Here is an 18,585-nt window from a genome sequence, read left to right on the forward strand (position 1 = left end):
AAAAATGGCGCCGTTGCCGGGGACGGTGTTAACTTGATTTGATTTTCTTTGATTGTTATTAGTTGTGTCTTTCTTTGCCTTGTGGAAGTACAACTCCTCAAGGTTTGTTCTAATTGTTTTCGAGTTGTTTGATATTTTGCATGTCTAGAAGATCACAAGGTAACTTGTTACCCATTGATCACGAAATTGAAAGGACTTTGATAACCAATCGAAGACTTGTTAGAAATACTTTGAGAGGTATTGGTGAGGTTGTAGATATTCAACCAAATACTATTGAGTTCATCAACCCTTTTGCAAGAGAAGGTGAGGAGAACCCAACACAAAATCAATCACACAATCAACCCACAATGCCTAAATTTTCATCAGATTCCGTACCAACCGAGGAGAACCTACCCAATGGTACTCCCACAACACAACACTTAACCGGAAATTTCATTGCAAAATCCGCATTTATCCAATTAGTCGAAAGATGCCAATTTGGGGGGATGCATAGTGAAGACCCTCATTCCCATATGGAAACTTTTTGTGACAATTGAGATGTGATTTCACAAACCGTAGTGACTCAAGACCAAATCCGACGGGTCTTATTTCCTTTTTCTCTAATTGGCACTGCAAAACAATGGTTAAAAAGCCTTGATAAGGCTACTCTTGGAATTGACTTTTGGAAGAAGTTGGCTCTAGCATTCTACAAAAAATTCTACCCTCCGGAAAAGACTAACATGCTAAGAGCTCAAATTACGAGTTTTAAGCAAAGGGATGAAGAATCTTTGTATGAAGCTTGGGACCAATTCAAAGAAATTTGTCGCTCATGTCCTCATCATGGACATAGCGAGTAGTTCTTGGTACAACAATTTTGGAATGGTCTTTATGAAGACTTAAGAAACATTCTCAACATGGGATCAAATGGTATGTTCACCGAACTTGACGATAATCAAACTTGGAACAAGATTGAGGAAATGGCGGTCCATAATTCACAATATAGTAGACCTCGCAAGGCTACTAGAGGAGGAAAGCGTGAAGTGGACTCTATTACTCAATTGGGTGCTCAACTTAGTGCTCATATTGATACCATCAACTTAAAGTTTGAGAAGGCCATGGCTAAACTTGAAGAAGCCTCAAAATCACCAAAGCATCATGTTAATGCCATGGTAGCATCTTCATCAATCCCAAGTGGGATATGTGAGAATTGTGGAACTTTGGGACATGACCAAAGTGAATGTAGGGGAACAAATGAACAAGTGAATGCTTTTCAAGCATACAAAAGTGGTACCCCTTATTACAACTATTACAATGAAAACACCAAATTCCACCAAAATCTCTCATACAAAAGCCAAAATGTTCAAAATCCTCAACCAACATACACCCCACCTCCCATGAGAAATCAAAATCAAAGACCCTTTTACAACCAAAACCAAGCTTATCAAAATCAAACTCCATAGAATCAACAAAATGACCAAGGTTTTGATGTTCAAAAAGCGGTCCTCCAAATGCAAAAGAATCAACAAGAATTTTTCACTCAAATATAAAAAGATAGCCAAGCGAAGGACATCACCATCAACAACATCCTAGCCCACACAAAAATGTTGGAAACACAAATGACCCAACTAGCTTCTTCAAACTCTCAAAGACAAAAGGGGCAATTACCACCTCAAAGTAATCCCCCAAGACATGAAACGGTTAGTGCCATTCACTTGAGGAGTGGTACAAGATATGAAGGAACAAAGAAGCAAGTTGAGGAAGAAGTTGTGGAAGCTAGTGACAAGCTAGGAAAGAGTTGTGCAAAACACTAGGGAAGAAGAACCCACCAATCAAGAAGTTTCAAAGAAAAATGAAGAAACGGCCAAGGAGAAGGAGCCCATTGTGATTAGACTTCCATTCCTGGGTCGTCAAGCTAAGCCTAAGTTTGATGACCAACTTGTAAAATTCATGGAAATTGTGAAGAATTTAGAAGTCTCGATTCCTTTCACGGAATTGATCAATCACGTTTCGGCCTATGCAAAGTACATGAAGGACATCCTTACGAAGAAGAAATCAATCCGGAAGCTTGAGACTATTGCCTTCACTAAGGTGAGTAGTGCCATCCTTCAAGGAAGTTCACCTCCAAAACTCAAGGATTCGGGAAGTTTCTCCATTCCATGCACCATTGGTGACACTACCATCAACAAAGCTTTATGTGACCTTGGGGCAAGTGTTATTGTCATGCCATATTCGGTTAGCAAGAGGCTAGGGATGAGAGAACTCAAATGTACCAACATCACGCTTCAAATGGCGGATAGATCAACAAAGACACCTTTAGGGGTATGGGAAGATGTTCCCGTGAGAAATGGAAAATTCTTCATCCCGGTGGATTTTGTTATTGTTGACATGGAAGAAGACTCCAACACTCCTATTATCTTAGGAAGACCTTTCTTGCACACCGCGGGAGCGGTGATCGATGTAAAGCATGGAGAGCTCACCCTTGAAGTGGGAGATGAAACCATCACTTTCAATCTTGACAAGACCATGAGAGCTCCCCAATTGCATGAGCCATGTTTTATGGTTGATCACTATAGCCGGAAGGATGATAGAAAGAAGTTGGAATTTCATTGGAAAAAGAAAATGGATGATGCTCCATCAAAAGAGCAAAGGAAATAGCAACAATGAGAGTTTGAAAAGCTCACCCACGACAAATGAAGAAGATGGCCTCATTGGCCAAGACAAGAAAGAAAGAGAGTTGTCTCTATCAACTCAAGAAACTTTCAATGATCAAGTAGACGAAGTTTGCGGTCTTTGGGATGATGAGTTCGAAGGGATATTCAATCCCTATATTGGTAATGCTATGAACCAAGACCATCATGGAGAACAACAAGTGCAAAAATCTATTGAAGACCTTTATCATGATAATGAACAAGCTTTCGACTACTTCTTCAAGGTTTTGAGTAACATCAACAACACCTTGAACATGCCCTCTTGACATCTCACATTGGATTAGAGTTTGGTGGAGTCCTTTCTAAACCACCATTTCTAAATATTCTAACTCCCTAATTTGTATTTAAATTATTACATTGCATTTCTTGTCATTTTGGATTTATTTTTGTGCCTTGATCAAGATATTCATCATTTTGAGAGAAGTGAGGGAGGGACTTATGATTTTATTGATGTGTAGTGCTTTACCTTAGTGTGGGGATAGCAATTGCCTAGGCTATTCATGCCTTTGTAGTGCCCCTACAATGAAGAACACGAGAATTGAAGAATGAAAATGACACGGGTTACGATGTACCCACGGATGGACCTGAGTCCGTGTGGTCAAGGAGGAATCCGAGCGTCCAAAGGGACAATCCGCTCGTCCTGAAGAACCCGAGTGTCCAAAGTCACCAGATGCTCGTCTGGTAGAATAGCAGAATACAAAAAACTGGTCTGTAAGAGAATCCGAGCGTCTCATCTGAGAATCCACTCTTCTCATTCTGGACGGCCGTCCTTCACAAAAGACGCTCGTCTTTTTCAGTAGTAAAGTCTGGGAATTTCTCTGTAAATGAATCCGAGCGTCCCTCCAGAAAGATGCTCGTCCCTCAAGGAAGAATCCGCTTGTCTTAGAAGCAAGACGCTCGTCCTGTGGCGTATTTTCCTGGGTTAAACGTTGAAGAATCCGCCCGTCCAGATGACAAAGCCGCTCGTCCTCTGCTGCGTTTTCAAAAATAACGGTTCAGTTTAAACCCTTTTCTCCCATTCATTCTCATTTCTTCAACTTACAAACACTACCCACTACCCAAAAACCCTCATCCTCCCCATCAACAAAACCAAATTTCTTCAACCAAATTCAATCAAATCAAATCCAAACTTCCTCACAACAAAAATTAATCACTCCTTTTGCAACAACAAGTGATTCAAACACCAAAATTTTCAACCTTTGAGTCAATTTTTAGGATACAAAACAACATTCATCCTAAATCGATTTGGGTATCACTAAAAATTGAAGATTTCAATCTTTCATTGGTGGAATCAAGCAAAGGAAAATGGCAAGAACTAAAGGAGGTAACAAGGCACCCCCAAAGAAGACACTTTCCAAAAGGCAACAAGCTCTTCAAGCAAAACAATTGTCAAAGGCATTGGTAGTCCATGAGGCAAGGTTGAAGGTTCAACAAGGTCCCTCTATGGAAGCTACAACATCAACAACTTCGGTCATTGAACAATTATCCAATTATCCGGAGGTAACTTTCACTTCCGACTCTCATAGGGAGAAATTCATTCTCTTTGCTAAGAAAACCATCATGCCTACTAAGTTTATTTATGAAGATGCATTGTCAAAATTGGGTGTTCTTGAACAAACCAAAACCTTCTTTGAGTCTATGGGAATGGGTAAATTGTTTACAATGAAGGAATTGACATACCCCTCCCTCACCTTGGAATTTTTAAGTTCTTTGAAAGTCACAAGGGTGGAGACTCGAACCAACATCGAGTTTCGTCTTGAAAATGTTGATAGACGCATAACTTATGGCAAATTGGGTAAGATATTAGGCCTTAGTGATAACCCGAAATATACAAAGACTCCTATCAAGTATGACCCCGCTCCTCTTTGGATGACAATTTTTGGGAAGAAATTCGTGCGTTTTCATGATTGTCGTGCTCTCCTAGTCCACCATCCGGGCATTAGAGTATAGCATAAGGTCATTGGGAATACTTTGATAGCTAGAAATGGCACAAATCATCTTACCAAACTCGATTGTATTCTTCTTGAGTCGGCCTTGAACATTGGGAGCGAATTTAGCAAGCCATACAATGCTCTAAGACTTTTAGTTGAACGATGGCTTAATGTCGATTGTGGCAAAGAACGCACCGCCTTTATTGTAAATGGAGGACTAGTTACTCATTTGGCTAAGCATTTTAACCGGGATTTCAACAAAAAACAACACCTATGTGTCGGTTAAAGGAGGCCATCTTGTTGATATGGACACTATGATTCACAAGTTCAAGTGGGTCAAGCATGACACTCTTGATGACAAATATGGGTGGTTTACCAATGAAGCTAGATCTTTCACCTTGCCTTTCAAAATTTTCCGATTGAATGTTCACCGACCAAACTACCTTCTCCCACTCTCCGAAGAGACCGAGTATATCATTCAACAACAAAGAGGCGAAATTGCCGAGCCCTTCTCCTCCATTATCACCCCACCTTACCCATTTGAATACCAATAATTCAAACCCTAGGATGTCAAAGTGGGAAATGATTACTTGACACTACTCATGAGGCAAATGCACAAGCAAGCTTACAATGATAGAGTGGATGCTTACAAGGCCCAATTTCCGCCCCTCCTACATCTAGCTAGGCAAGGACTTCTGGATCCGTCTTGTCCTTTGCCTAGTTGGGCGGATAGGAAAGTATTCTTTCCTAGCATTCCTAGTGGTAGTAGACCGGGTGGAGAGGAGATGGTTGTTGAAGAGGGTGGTGCTCAAGAAGAAGGTGTTCAAGAAGAGGTTCAAGAAGAAGAAGCTCAAGAAGAGGAAGAGGAAAGTGAGGAAGAACAAGCAAGTGAAAGTGAGAGTGGACATTATTCCACATCTATGGAAGTTGATGATACCTCAAAAGAGGAGGATGATGATGATGGAGATATGATGGGTGAAGATTAGCAAACTTTGGAGGCTCCTACATTCTTACACCTCCATTATGGTTTGTCTATTTCCCTTGTTTTTATTTTATCTTGATCATTTTGTGGAGTCCTAGCAACATTGGAGGACTAACACCTTGGCTTCATTAAGGTGTTCTTTATCTTTGTTCCCAACTTGTAAAATCCAAAATGACAATCTTTAGTTTAATGCATTGCATTCCATGTGCATATGTTGGAGCTTGTGTCCTCCACAAATTAGTGTGATAACATTTATAAATCTCTTATAGGTTCACAAGGGTATACTTCGTATTTTATCAGTTGATTAACGATTACTTAATAATAGTTGGCTTGCTAGAAAGTTTGACGTTATTATCATACTGATGGCGGTGATCAACTGGTCCCTAAAAGTCACACCTAAAGGATGTGTTTGAGAGATGTGATTGTATGAAAATATAATCACATTGATGCCTGACTAAAAGGTTAGTCCAAGTATTTGACTAAACAGTTAGTCAATGTGTTGATGAGACGATTATTTAATACAATTAAATAATATTAGCTGAGACGAATTAACTGTCAATTCGCAAATTGAATATAATATGTTATATTTAATTAATGTATATAATGTTAGCTTGAACGAATTAAGATGTTAATTCGTAATTAAACGTAATCGGTTATATTTAATTAGCTAATTATAAATATGCGATATTTATAGTTAAAGTATATATTATACATAATTGTCATTATAAATTATTACAGACCGGCATTAATAAATCGACTGCAAGTTGTTGTGCGTAGACTTATTAATTCGAAATAAAATAAATGACAATTTATAAATAATACACATTTTTATACATTTGAGAGAACAACTTAAAATAAGGAGATTTTTCTCCTTATTTGGGCTTGGAGTCTCTCTGTCAAACCAAGTAAAGAGGAAAGAAAATGATCTCCCCTTTGACTCTCTTATTTCGGTTATAATAAGGGAGAGGGATTCATTTTTCCTGACCTAAAATTCATTCTTGACCTAGCATTCTCTCATAAAAAAAAAACACAACAAAACCCTAAAATTAATTAGTGAATTTTGGGGGATCGATTCTAGCAATATCAATAGGGCATTTCTCATATTATCTTGGGTGCAACGATTAGGCGAATATCAATTTTGATATTGTTCTTAGGCCATATTTTCAAGGACCAAAGGTTGATTCTTAATCCCTATTTTATTTTGTTTATGCAATTCATTTATGACTAGTTTTCAAGATTATAATTTCGTTATAATCCTTAATTTTAAGGGAAGTATACCGATATTTCCTACAAGTGCTATCAGAGTCAAGGCCACGAAATTATTTTTGTTGAATTTCATAAATGGATTTAAACAATTTTGAAAAAAAAAAAAATCGGTCGAAGAGAAGAAAAAAAAAATTTTTTGTCGATTGAATTTTTTTTTTCCAGCCGAGATGGGTTTCGTTTTTTTTTTATGTTTATATTTCCATTTTGATTCATTCATTTTATTGTTTTAATAAGTTAAAATGATTATATGATGAATTTGTAGTTGTTTTGATTTAATGAGGATTAAATTAAAATGGAAATGGAAATTGTTTTGATTAATGATGATTTTTGTTTTTGCTATATAGTTTTAGGCATACATGATGTTAAAACGTTATTTAGATCATGATTCATTTATATTGATGATTATGCCTATCTTGTTCTAGTAGCAATTTTAAACAAACTTGTTCATTATTAATTGGGTTGTTTCGAAAAAAAAAATCATGTTTTTTTTGTTTTAGGGCATTTTTGCCGAGAGGGCTTTTAAAAAAAAAAAAAAATCTGTTTTTTTTGTTCAAGAATGCCGTGAAGAAAAAAAAAACATATGGGCTGCTATTTTTTTTTAATTCGGCCAAGAAAAAGAAAAAAAACTGTCTTTGTTTTTTTTGTGCAAAATGCCGAGACAAAAGATTTTTTTTTTTTTTTTTCTGTTTTCCCATTTTTTTTTAGGCCGTGGGCTGTAAATTAAAAAAGGGGGTTCGTTATTTTTTAGTTTTTGGCCAATTATTATTATTATCTATAATGAATAATGATTATTGTGAAAAGGTTCACAAATTTGAGATACCCATATTATTTTAAAGAGGTTTAAAATATTGGTCAATAATTCATATTATAGGTCAATATGAATTAAGATTGAAATTAATGTGAGTAATTGAGGAATTGTCACATAATTTAATCATTTAAATAGGTGGTTTGGATAAATTAATCTACATAATTAAAGAATTATGTCTTGTATGTTTAATTTTATAGTTGATGCATTTTAATTTTAGTTGAATGAATCGTTGAATGGTTTTATTTACGTATTTTTGCAATCGGTTTTAATTTGTAATACCTAGTGTGGCCTTAGTTAAATTATGTTGTCGTAATGATGGAAACATAATTTTTAATGTAATTTTGAGATCTCGAATCTCCTTTTATTTTCTTTAAGTATTATGTTTTGAAATTAGAATGTAAATAGGTTTATTTTATAATTTTAATTATCATTTTATAGAAGACTAAAGATGGAGATTGGAGCTCACTCCCGCTACATGGACCAAGATGGAACATCAAGACAAGCTTCTCGGGTCCAAGGATGGATTCCAAAATTGTATTTACCGTTCATTTTGGTAGATAGGCCACACTAGGACTTTATTTTCGCTTGCTAGATATTAGTTCACTTAAAATGAATTAAAATAAAGTTGATGGGATCTTCCTCTAAAACTGAAATTGAGACTAGTCTTTATAAGGGCAAACAATTATGAATCCCTTCTTCGTCGGTAGGCATATAGGACCTTACTCTCCATATGACCCCTTCTACGTTGGGTAAGTAGTTTGTGTTGACTTAGTTTACCTCAACATTATAATCCGAAGAGTTTCTCGTGATTATGATGGACTAAAGATAGAATTTACAGAAATTTATCGAACAAGAATTCTAACAGTAGAATTAGCCAAAAGGTTGGCTTATCAATTTACAGATAATTGCCTCTTGGGATCATTTATATAATTCTTGAGGGAGGTCAATTGTATAAATGCTTGAGTCTTCGCGTTATAACAGTATTGCATTAGACTTAAATCATAACGATGAGAATGCTTATTAAGTTTTATTCTTCTTTTCGCAGTATAGAATACGTTTTATCTAGATAATACTGTTATAACAAATGGATGGAAATAACGAAATCCCAATGCCGAGTGCCACACTTGGACGCGAGTCCTGGTTGAAAGCTTTCATGGACCACATGAATTAGTTCACACGTCTGAAAAATGACGGGTCCAACATTGCGGACTGGGAGGCATCATTGCGGAATGCTGCCATTGCTGACGGTAAGCTCAAGTACTTAACTGAGCCAATACCGGTAAACACAGGCCCCAACGCAGGAGTTAACGAGTCACTTGCTTATAGTGACTTAGTCATTGAAGCGGGTGCGATAAAGAACGTACTCATCTTTGCAATGGAAACCAATTTGCAGAGACGCTTCATTACCCAAGGTGCAAACAAGATTTTCACCACGCTCACTAACGAGTTCTCAAAAGCACCGAGAATCGTTACTTATGAGCATACCTGTCGCTTCTTTGATACAAAACTCCAGAAGGGCCAACCGGTTAGCCCACACATTCTTAACATGATTGAGAATGTCGAGAAATTGGAGGCACTTGATTGCAAAATCAGTGAGAGCATAGTCATTGACCATATGCTTCATTCACTTTATGATGGTTTTGCCCTTTTCAGGGCAAATTACTACATGAATGACATGAAGAAAAGTCCTCATGAGCTACACTCACTTCTCGTACAGACCGAGAAGGATATTAAATTGAGTGGGAGCATGAAGCAAGATGTTCTCATGATTTCCAACAAGAATAAGGGTAAGGGCAAAGCTCCCGGCGACCTAACTGTAGGTAAGCCAAAGTTTAAGAAGCCAGGAAACGGTAAGAGTGGGCCTGGTGAGACTAGTAGCTCACAAGGCAAGGCAAAGAGCAAGGGCGGTGACATTAAGTGCCACCATTGTCACAAGACTGGACATTGGAGGAGGAACTGTCTCGTGTACCGTGAGGACATAAAAGCAGGCCGCGTCACTCCTGTTGGTATGTCATCTTATATTCATATGATTGAGATTAACCATGCAAGTTTCGGAACTTGGGTACTTGATACTGGTTATGGTTCTCATCTGTGTAATCATTTGCAGGGCCTAAAAAACATCACACCTCTCGGAAAGGGTGATGTGGACCTGCGAGTCGGGAATGGAGCTAGAGTTGCTGCAGTCTTGAAGGGAACATACGTAATCCAACTCCCATGTGGTTTTGAGTTATATTTATATAACTGTTACTATGTACCCAGTTTGTCTAAGAACATTATTTCTGTTTCCGTACTTGATAAAGACGGTTTTTCATTTTCAATAAAGGATAATAGCAGTATTTTCTCTTTCAATGAAATGATTTTTGGCAAAGTAGTTTCCATGAATGGAATTTACATCTTAGATCAAACCACGGATATATTACATGTGAATAATAAGAAATTAAAGGTTGGTGACAAAGATCAAACATATCTATGGCATTGTCGAATGGGACACATAAATGAAAAACATGTAAAGAAACTCGTCGAGAATGGGACTATTCCCGCATTCGATTTTTCTACATTTGGCACGTGTGAATCATGTCTTATCGGCAAAATGACTCGAATTTCCTTCAAAGGTGTTGGAATGCGCGCTAGTGACCTATTTGGACTCATACATACTGACGTATGTGGACCTATGTCAATTACCGCTAGAGATGGCTATAGATATTTTATCACTTTCACGGACGATTTGAGTAGATACGGATATGTCTACTTAATGAAGCATAAAAGTGAGTCCTTTGAGAAATTCAAGGAATACCATAACAAGGTTGAGAACCAACTGGGTAGAAAGGTTAAAGCACTCCGTTCAGATCGGGGTGTCGAATATCTTTCGAATGAGTTTGATCAATACCTTAAAGACTGTGGAATCGTTTTACAATTAACTCCACCTGGAACACCTCAATTAAATGGTGTGTCCGAACGGAGAAATCGAACATTACTTGATATGGTTCGATCCATGATGAGTCACACGGTAGTACCTGATTCATTATGGGGTTTTGCTCTTTTATCAGCTGCTCTTATACTTAACCGGAGTCCGACTAAAGCTGTCGACAAGACTCCATATGAAATGTGGAGGGGAACGGTCCCCAACATGTTCTTTATTCGGGTTTGGGGCTGCGAGGCTTATGTCAAGTGGAGACACGAGGATAAGCTCGGCCCGCGATTGGTCAAGACATACTTTATTGGTTATCCAAAAGGAATGTTTGGTCATTACTTCTGTTCGCCTACCGAACATCGAGTTTTTGTTGCGGCTAGTGCGACGTTCTTAGATAAAGAATTTCTCGAGAACAAGTCAAGTAATAGAACCGTCGAGCTGTCGGAGATTCCAGAACCAACAACCGAGAAACAGATGGAGGAAGTTGTTCCTCCAACTGATGATACGGTTAATATTCCTCAGGAACCTAGAAGGTCAGGTATAGTCTCTAATCCTCCGGACAGATACATTGGTATGGTCGAGGAGAGTGACGTTTTACTCCTAGAGAGTAATGAACCCGCTACCTATAAAGGTGCCATGACCTGTTCCGACTCAAAGCTATGGCTTGAAGCCATGCAATCCGAGATGGACTCCATGTATGAGAATAAAGTATGGGATCTAGTTGATTTACCTAATAACGTAAAGCCTCTACAGTGCAAATGGCTTTACAAAATAAAGCGTTCTGTAGACGGGAAACCAGATACCTATAAGGCACGACTAGTGGCAAAAGGTTTCACTCAAGTGCCCGGATTGCATTATGATGAATTTTTTGCACCCGTAGTTATGCTGCGTTCCTTTCGTATTATCTTAGCGATTGCCGCTTTTCATGACTATGAAATTTGGCAAATGGATGTGAAAACCTCCTTCTTAAACGGTTATTTGGAGGAGGAGTTGTACATGGTGCAACCCGAAAGGTTTCATAGATCCTGAAAATCCTAAGAAAGTGTGCAAGCTTAAGCGTTCCATTTATGGACTTAAGCAAGCTTCTCGGAGTTGGAATCATCGATTCGACCAGGTGATAAAAGAGTATGGTTTCACTCGATCGGTCATGGAACCGTGCTTATATATCAAGTCGAGTGAGAGCAAGATTGTTTTCTTGATATTGTATGTTGATGACATACTCTTGATTGGGAATTACATTCCTCTCTTATCTTCGGTTAAAGGATGGTTGAAGAACCATTTCTAGATGAAAGATTTGGGTGAGGCACAACGCATATTGGGAATCCGTATCTACCGAGATAGATCACGACGGACGTTATCACTGAGTCAGGAGTCTTATTTGGATAAGATTCTTGAGAGGTTCAGCATGACCAACTCAAAGAAGGGGAACCTTCCAATGACGTCTGGGATGCAGTTGAGCAAGTCTCAGTCACCCACGACGCCTGAAGGGATTGAGCGCATGAGTCGTGTTCCTTATGCATCAGCTATAAGATCAATCATGTATGCCATGATATGCACACGTCCAGACGTGGCATATGCATTGAGTATGACGAACCGGTACCAAAAGAATCCAGGTGAAACACACTGGATAGTTGTTAAAAACATCCTTAAGTACCTACGGAGGACTAAGGATAGGGTATTGACTTATGGAGGAGATACTAAGCTATGCGCAATCGGTTACGCAGATGCTAGCTTCCAAACGGATCGAGATGACTCAAAATCTCAGTCCGGGTTCGTCTTTACTCTTAATGGTGCCGCGGTCAGCTGGAAGAGTTCCAAACAGAGTGTTGTAGCAGATTCTACTACTGAATCCGACTACTATGCCGCTTCGGAAGCAGCAAAGGAAGCTATATGGATGCGCAATTCTTACAAGGACTTACGATAGTTCCTAGTTCGAATGACCCGATCACTATCTATTGTGACAATAGAGGTGCCATCTTCCAGGCTAAGGAGCCTAAGTCTAGAAACAAGTCTAGACATGTACATCGGAAGGCTCACCTAATTCGTGATTACGTCGAGCAAGAGGAGATAGTGATTGACAAGATAGCTTCGGATGACAACATCTCGGATCCTCTCACTAAACCGTTGAATTATGATAAGCATGTAGGGCACGTTATTTCCATGGGAATTAAACGTGTTCCTGAGTTGTAGTAGTTGATTATGGATTCGATACATTATCTTTTTCATATACTATTTATAACTTCATCGTTTTAATATAATATTTTGTTTTTCATGTGGATTGTATTGACAACATTGAACGCCACAAAGTGAACTGAATTACATTATATTTGTTTTGGTCCGTAATCGCCCATATGAGCTGATAACTCTGGCTATTATATTGTGCAGTCGATTGATGGTGGGTTCAACGAGCCATAAGTCAATCAGTGGGCTGATCGATCACAAATACGAGTTATAACGATACCTCGTAGGACAATTTTTGTGACAACGTAATAGAGTCCTAAATGTTTAAAAACATTCGGTGCCAGGTCGTGGATTGGACGTCCATTGTGTTCCTAGAGTCGATTCTTTTACTATCGACTGTCTCTTGAGATTAAGGCGGTTTTTGGGTGACTTTGGGTTCTTTCTCATGGTCTGCCGTAACAGGAGGCTAAGCAGATTTTTTCTGGGTCATTTCATGTTGTGCTTATATCTGAAGGATTCGAGTTGAAGAAAATATCCAACCTTTATCAGGTTTAGTTATTTCTCAGGGCCACTCGAGGAGTTGTAACTGAAATGCATGGCAATGCTCGAATGATGATTCGTTTATCAGTTAAGTTACTCTCTAGTCGGGGAAACCACTCTTGATATTGATCACTTGTAAAATACGACCTTTGTGAATACGGATTTTGCAAATTGTTTTACATTGAGTGGGAGAAATTTTAGGATATGAGAATCGGTTATCGCACATACACTTGTGAGGACAAGTGGGAGTTTGATGGAGCTTGTGTCCTCCACAAATTAGTGTGATAACATTTATAAATCTCTTATAGGTTCACAAGGTATACTTTGTATTTTATCAGTTGATTAACGATTACTTAATAACGGTTGGCTTGCTAGAAAGTTTGACGTTATTATCATACTAATGGCGGTGATCAACTGGTCCCTAAAAGTCACACCTAAAGGATGTGTTTGAGTGATGTAATTGTATGAAAATATAATCACATTGATGCCTGACTAAAAGGTTAGTCCAAGTATTTGACTAAACAGTTAGTCAATGTGTTGATGAGACGATTATTTAATACAATTAATAATATTAGCTGAGACAAATTAACTGTCAATTCGCAAATTGAATATAATATGTTATATTTAATTAATGTATATAATGATAGCCTGAACGAATTAAGATGTTAATTCGTAATTAAACGTAATCGGTTATATTTAATTAGCTAATTATAAATATGCGATATTTATAGTTAAAGTATATATTATACATGATTGTCATTATAAATTATTACAGACCGGCATTAATAAATCGACTGCAAGCTGTTGTGCGTAGACTTATTAATACGGAATAAAATAAATGACAATTTATAATAATACACATTTTTATACATTTGAGAGAACAACTTAAAATAAGGAGATTTTTCTCCTTATTTGGGCTTGGAGTCTCTCCGTCAAACCGAGTAAAGAGAAAGAAAATGATCTCCCCTTTGACTCTCTTATTTCGGTTATAATAAGGGAGAGGGATTCATTTTTCCTGACCTAAAATTCATTCTTGACCTAGCATTCTCTCATAAAAAAAAAAAAACACAACAAAACGCTAAAATTAATTAGTGAATTTTGGGGGATCGATTCTAGCAATATCAATAGGGCATTTCTCATATCATCTTGGGTGCAACGATTAGGCGAATATCAATTTTGATATTGTTCTTAGGCCATATTTGCAAGGACCAAAGGTTGATTCTTAATCCCTATTTTATTTTGTTTATGCAATTCATTTATGACTAGTTTTCATAGATTATAATTTCATTATAATCCTTAATTTTAAGGGAAGTATACCGATATTTCCTACAGCATAAACTCCCCCAAAATTCAAGACATTAGAAATAATGTCTATTTTGGTTTGGGGAAGTCCATGCATATGCATTGGGAGCTAATTTAAATTATGCTCTCCGCCATAACAAAAACACATGCATCATGTAGTGTAGCTTAGTATAGTTTGCATTTAGTTTAGAAATCATGCATTTTCATTGCATAATTTCCTATCGTATTGGCCATTGAGGACAATGCCCATACTAGTGTGGGGGATGGGAAATTCTAACTAGACCTTTATTCAAAATCCAAAAAAATCCAAAATTTCGAAAAATCCAAAAAAATCCAAAAAAAACTGAAAAATTGAAAAATCAAAAACATGTTCATTCCTTTTTAGTGTAGACTTGTATATATTGTTTTCTATATGTTGTGTTTGTTCATCCTTGTTCACATTGATCGACTACGCCACATCCGAGACATGAGGATATTGAAGACCGCATGGTATGATCTTTCCAATCTCCTTCTTCCTCTTTACGTTAATGACTTTGTGACTTTATTTTGATTGATGCGGTATAAACAATGTGAATTTAGGACTTGTATTTAGATTATTTGGCGTACTAGTTGGTAGAAGCATATGCATTAGGATGTATATATGTTAGTTGCATCATGGCATATAGTTGCATTTAGGAAAAATTTTGCGAAACCGTCTATTTGGGAAGCTTGACAAGTGTATATAGGCCCTAGTAGATGCTTTTTATTCTTAAGTCTTTGCTTGTTAGAATACTTGTAAATCACCCTAGGATCTGAGATGCTAGTATCTTTTGACCCATGGATTAAGGCCTAGTCAAAAGTACCTTGTGGTGTGATAACTCCTTGGCTACCGTTTATTCCAAGGTGACCCTTGAAACCATGCAACCATCATTCATCCATGTTCTACCATACATTTTGTCATCAAAGGGAATGGGCACAAAAATTATTCAAATTTGAGTTCAAGAAATGAAAAGTTAAAAAGTTTACAAATTGCATCAAAAGAAAAGAGGAGTAACAAAAATGAAAACTCCTATGCTTCAAATATAAGGCACCCTCGTTACTAATTGGGGTGACTTTGAAAATGTTCAAAAGAAAATGCAAAAAGTTAAGAAATTGTCAAGTATTGAAATGCCAAAAATCAAAAGAAATGGCAAAAAGAAAAGTGTTCTCAAATGTCAAATGCCACAAGAAATTGGAGGGAAAAAACAACAATAAAAGCAAACTCCCAAATGAAACTCAATTACTAGATCCCTTTATCCATCGTATCCATTTTTGTGGATGGTAGAGAGGGGACGACCCTTCTTCTTGTCTAGGCAAGAAGGGGAATTCCACGATCCTCCAGTGTTTCTAACACCATAGGGAGTCTACTCTTGACAAAAGCATTTAACAATTGAGGACAAAGGTACCCTAGCTTGACACAACTTGGAGGTGATTTATTGGTATTCTTCTAGGCTTAGTAGTTTAAAGAAACCATATCTATGAAGGAGTGTGTACCCTTGAATTGCTTCCCTTTTAGATAATTTCCGCCACTTAGATGAGGAAAGTGGCTATTCTTTTGTAGATGCATCCATTACTTGTTTTTGTGTGCTTAATGATTGGATGTGTCACCATTTTGGCAAGACCCACCTTGCCTTGCAAGAAGGCATCCTACCTCATAGTTGTCTTGTGGTGAGTTGAAGGGGCGGAGGGAGACCCGTTAATTGTCTCATGACGGCTATATTAGTAGGATAGTTTATATTAGGGTCCTAGTTTTGTCACCTATTTACTCGGGACGAGCAAAGGTTCGGTTTGGGGATATTTGATGTGATCAATATTTGAGAATATTTAGTCCCCGAATTAGCTTCGTTCCTATGCTTTTTAGTGCATATTTTGGTCATTTACTATCTTTAGTCCTTTGTTTTGCATATTCTTTGAGGTTTTGTTTCCTTGGTAGGAGAAGAATGCAAACCTTGCATTTTCATGGCAAAATAGAGCTAAATTGATCGAATCTAATGACCAGGCATCAAAGAGAAGACAAGACCAGAAGGCCTTTGTACATAATGTAGTAGATGGGAAATGATGAAGAATATCCTTGCATCCCCGACAAAATCCCGGAGGATTGTTGGAAGAAGAAAATAAGAAAAGGAAGGTGAGGAACAATCCGCTCGTCCCACCACTCGGGACGCCCGTTCAGCAGCCTCCCATGACGCTCCTCCAAGCCAACCAGACGCCCGTTCAGAAGCTTCCCAGGACGCTCGTCCAAGCAAGCCAGACGCCCGTCCAGCAGCTCCCCAATCCCCCCGTCCCGACCCTTGGACGCCCAGATTCTACTCTAGAGGGACACGTCCTCTTCTTCCCTCCATTGAAGATGCGCATATTTTCGAAAGACTAGCAAAAAGGAGACCCACATCTTTTCTTAAGAGGAGCGATTCCTCAAGGACTTAATCGTCATTTAAGCCCTTAGTAACCCTAATTTGTGCACCTAATCCCCATTATAAATACCCCATTAGTCTAATTAGGTTATCATGTTCTTCTTATCAATCTTTAGTGTAGTTTATATCATCCTAATCTTTTCTTAATCTTGTAATCAACTTCTAATCAAATATTAATACAAATCTCATTTCCTTAATCTCTCTTTTGTTTAGTTCATATTTTATTTTGGGTAATTGAAGATTATTTGGGTTTATTGGGAGATTGATAACCTTCCATCAATCATCAAGTACTTCTTTTATTCTTTGTACAACACCATTAGGTATAACTCTCTTTTTTTGGAATCATCATTAGGTATAACTCTCTTAATCCCTTTTTAATTATTGTTAATCATCTTCATTTATTCATCATGTTTTGCTTTGTTAGTATGATTGACAACCTTGTTAACATGTTAAACTTGATAATGAGTGAGTAGTTTCCTTAATTAGGGTTAATGGGTAATTAGGGGAAACCAACATGGGGAATGATTCATGCTTAATCTAATATGTTTTCATAATTTGTTTGCTTGCTTGTTGTGATCTCAACTTATGCACATGTTATGTTTGATGAAATGCGAGCCTATGAATCCTTGCATTTTTTTTTACCCATCACTTACCTTTTCAATGAGACTTGTAAGACATAACTAACTTGAGTCTCATTAGACCATGCATATAGTTGAGTAGGGAAGATTAAGTCGACCTGTAGGTGTTGTACAATCTAATCGATTCGGCTCCGGGATCCAAACCTTCCTAGGATTGTAAGATATAAACCAACTTGATCATATCACAACAATAATTGCTTGCTTATAATTTGAGAACGTGTTTGTATGATCAATTTCCATGAATCCTCTATGACCCCATGACACCCTAGTGCTTTTAATCAATTGTTTATATCTCATTTTAGGGATCTTGCTTGTTTACTTTACTTGTTATTTAGTTTAGTGATCTTCTTATCTCAACCCAAATTATGACACCCCTAGACACCGCTACTTGCAATCGAAAATCCTACGTCAATACCCGTCCCTTGGGATCCGACCTTTACTTGCCTCTTTACTAATATTAGTGTTGTTCGTGAAGTTATAAATATTGTTTTGGTCTAGGTGCTCCTAACGACAAGTAACCTAAATCTAAGCTCAAAGCGGACCGACCAATGACTCTCATGATGCCAATAAACATGGGTGTTCATAGAGGTCTTGAGTAAGAGGTGAGGGTACGTATTAGGAAGCTCGTTTATTTGAACACCTATTCCCGACCGCCTCGACAACGACCTTTACTTATGATCAGGGAAGTTGTTTATACTTCATATGTTGTCAATTGTATGCATGCAATTCAACAAACATGGATTAATCCTAGCATGTGAATTTAGACTAAGTCGGTGAACAAACAATTTTAGCACTTAATTGGGTCGAAGTTGGAATTTTAGATTAATTACATGTGAATATGTCAATTAAATAAATCATAAAAGAACAATATGGAATAAATAAATTACAAAAGAAATAATTAACAATTGAG

The 18,585-nt window shown here is 37.6% G+C and overlaps 1 non-coding gene across 1 annotated transcript; it reads right to left on the bottom strand.

The window, feature by feature from the left end:
- Positions 1 to 719: 719 nt before the first annotated feature.
- Positions 720 to 827, bottom strand: LOC141644816 (small nucleolar RNA R71). Its single transcript, XR_012544421.1, has one exon. It is a non-coding gene; the product is annotated as a small nucleolar RNA R71 (small nucleolar RNA).
- Between the last annotated feature and the right edge of the window lie 17,758 nt (positions 828 to 18,585).

The sequence above is a fragment of the Silene latifolia genome, chromosome 2, assembly GCF_048544455.1.
Source record: "Silene latifolia isolate original U9 population chromosome 2, ASM4854445v1, whole genome shotgun sequence".
NCBI classification, from domain to species: Eukaryota; Viridiplantae; Streptophyta; class Magnoliopsida; order Caryophyllales; family Caryophyllaceae; genus Silene; species Silene latifolia.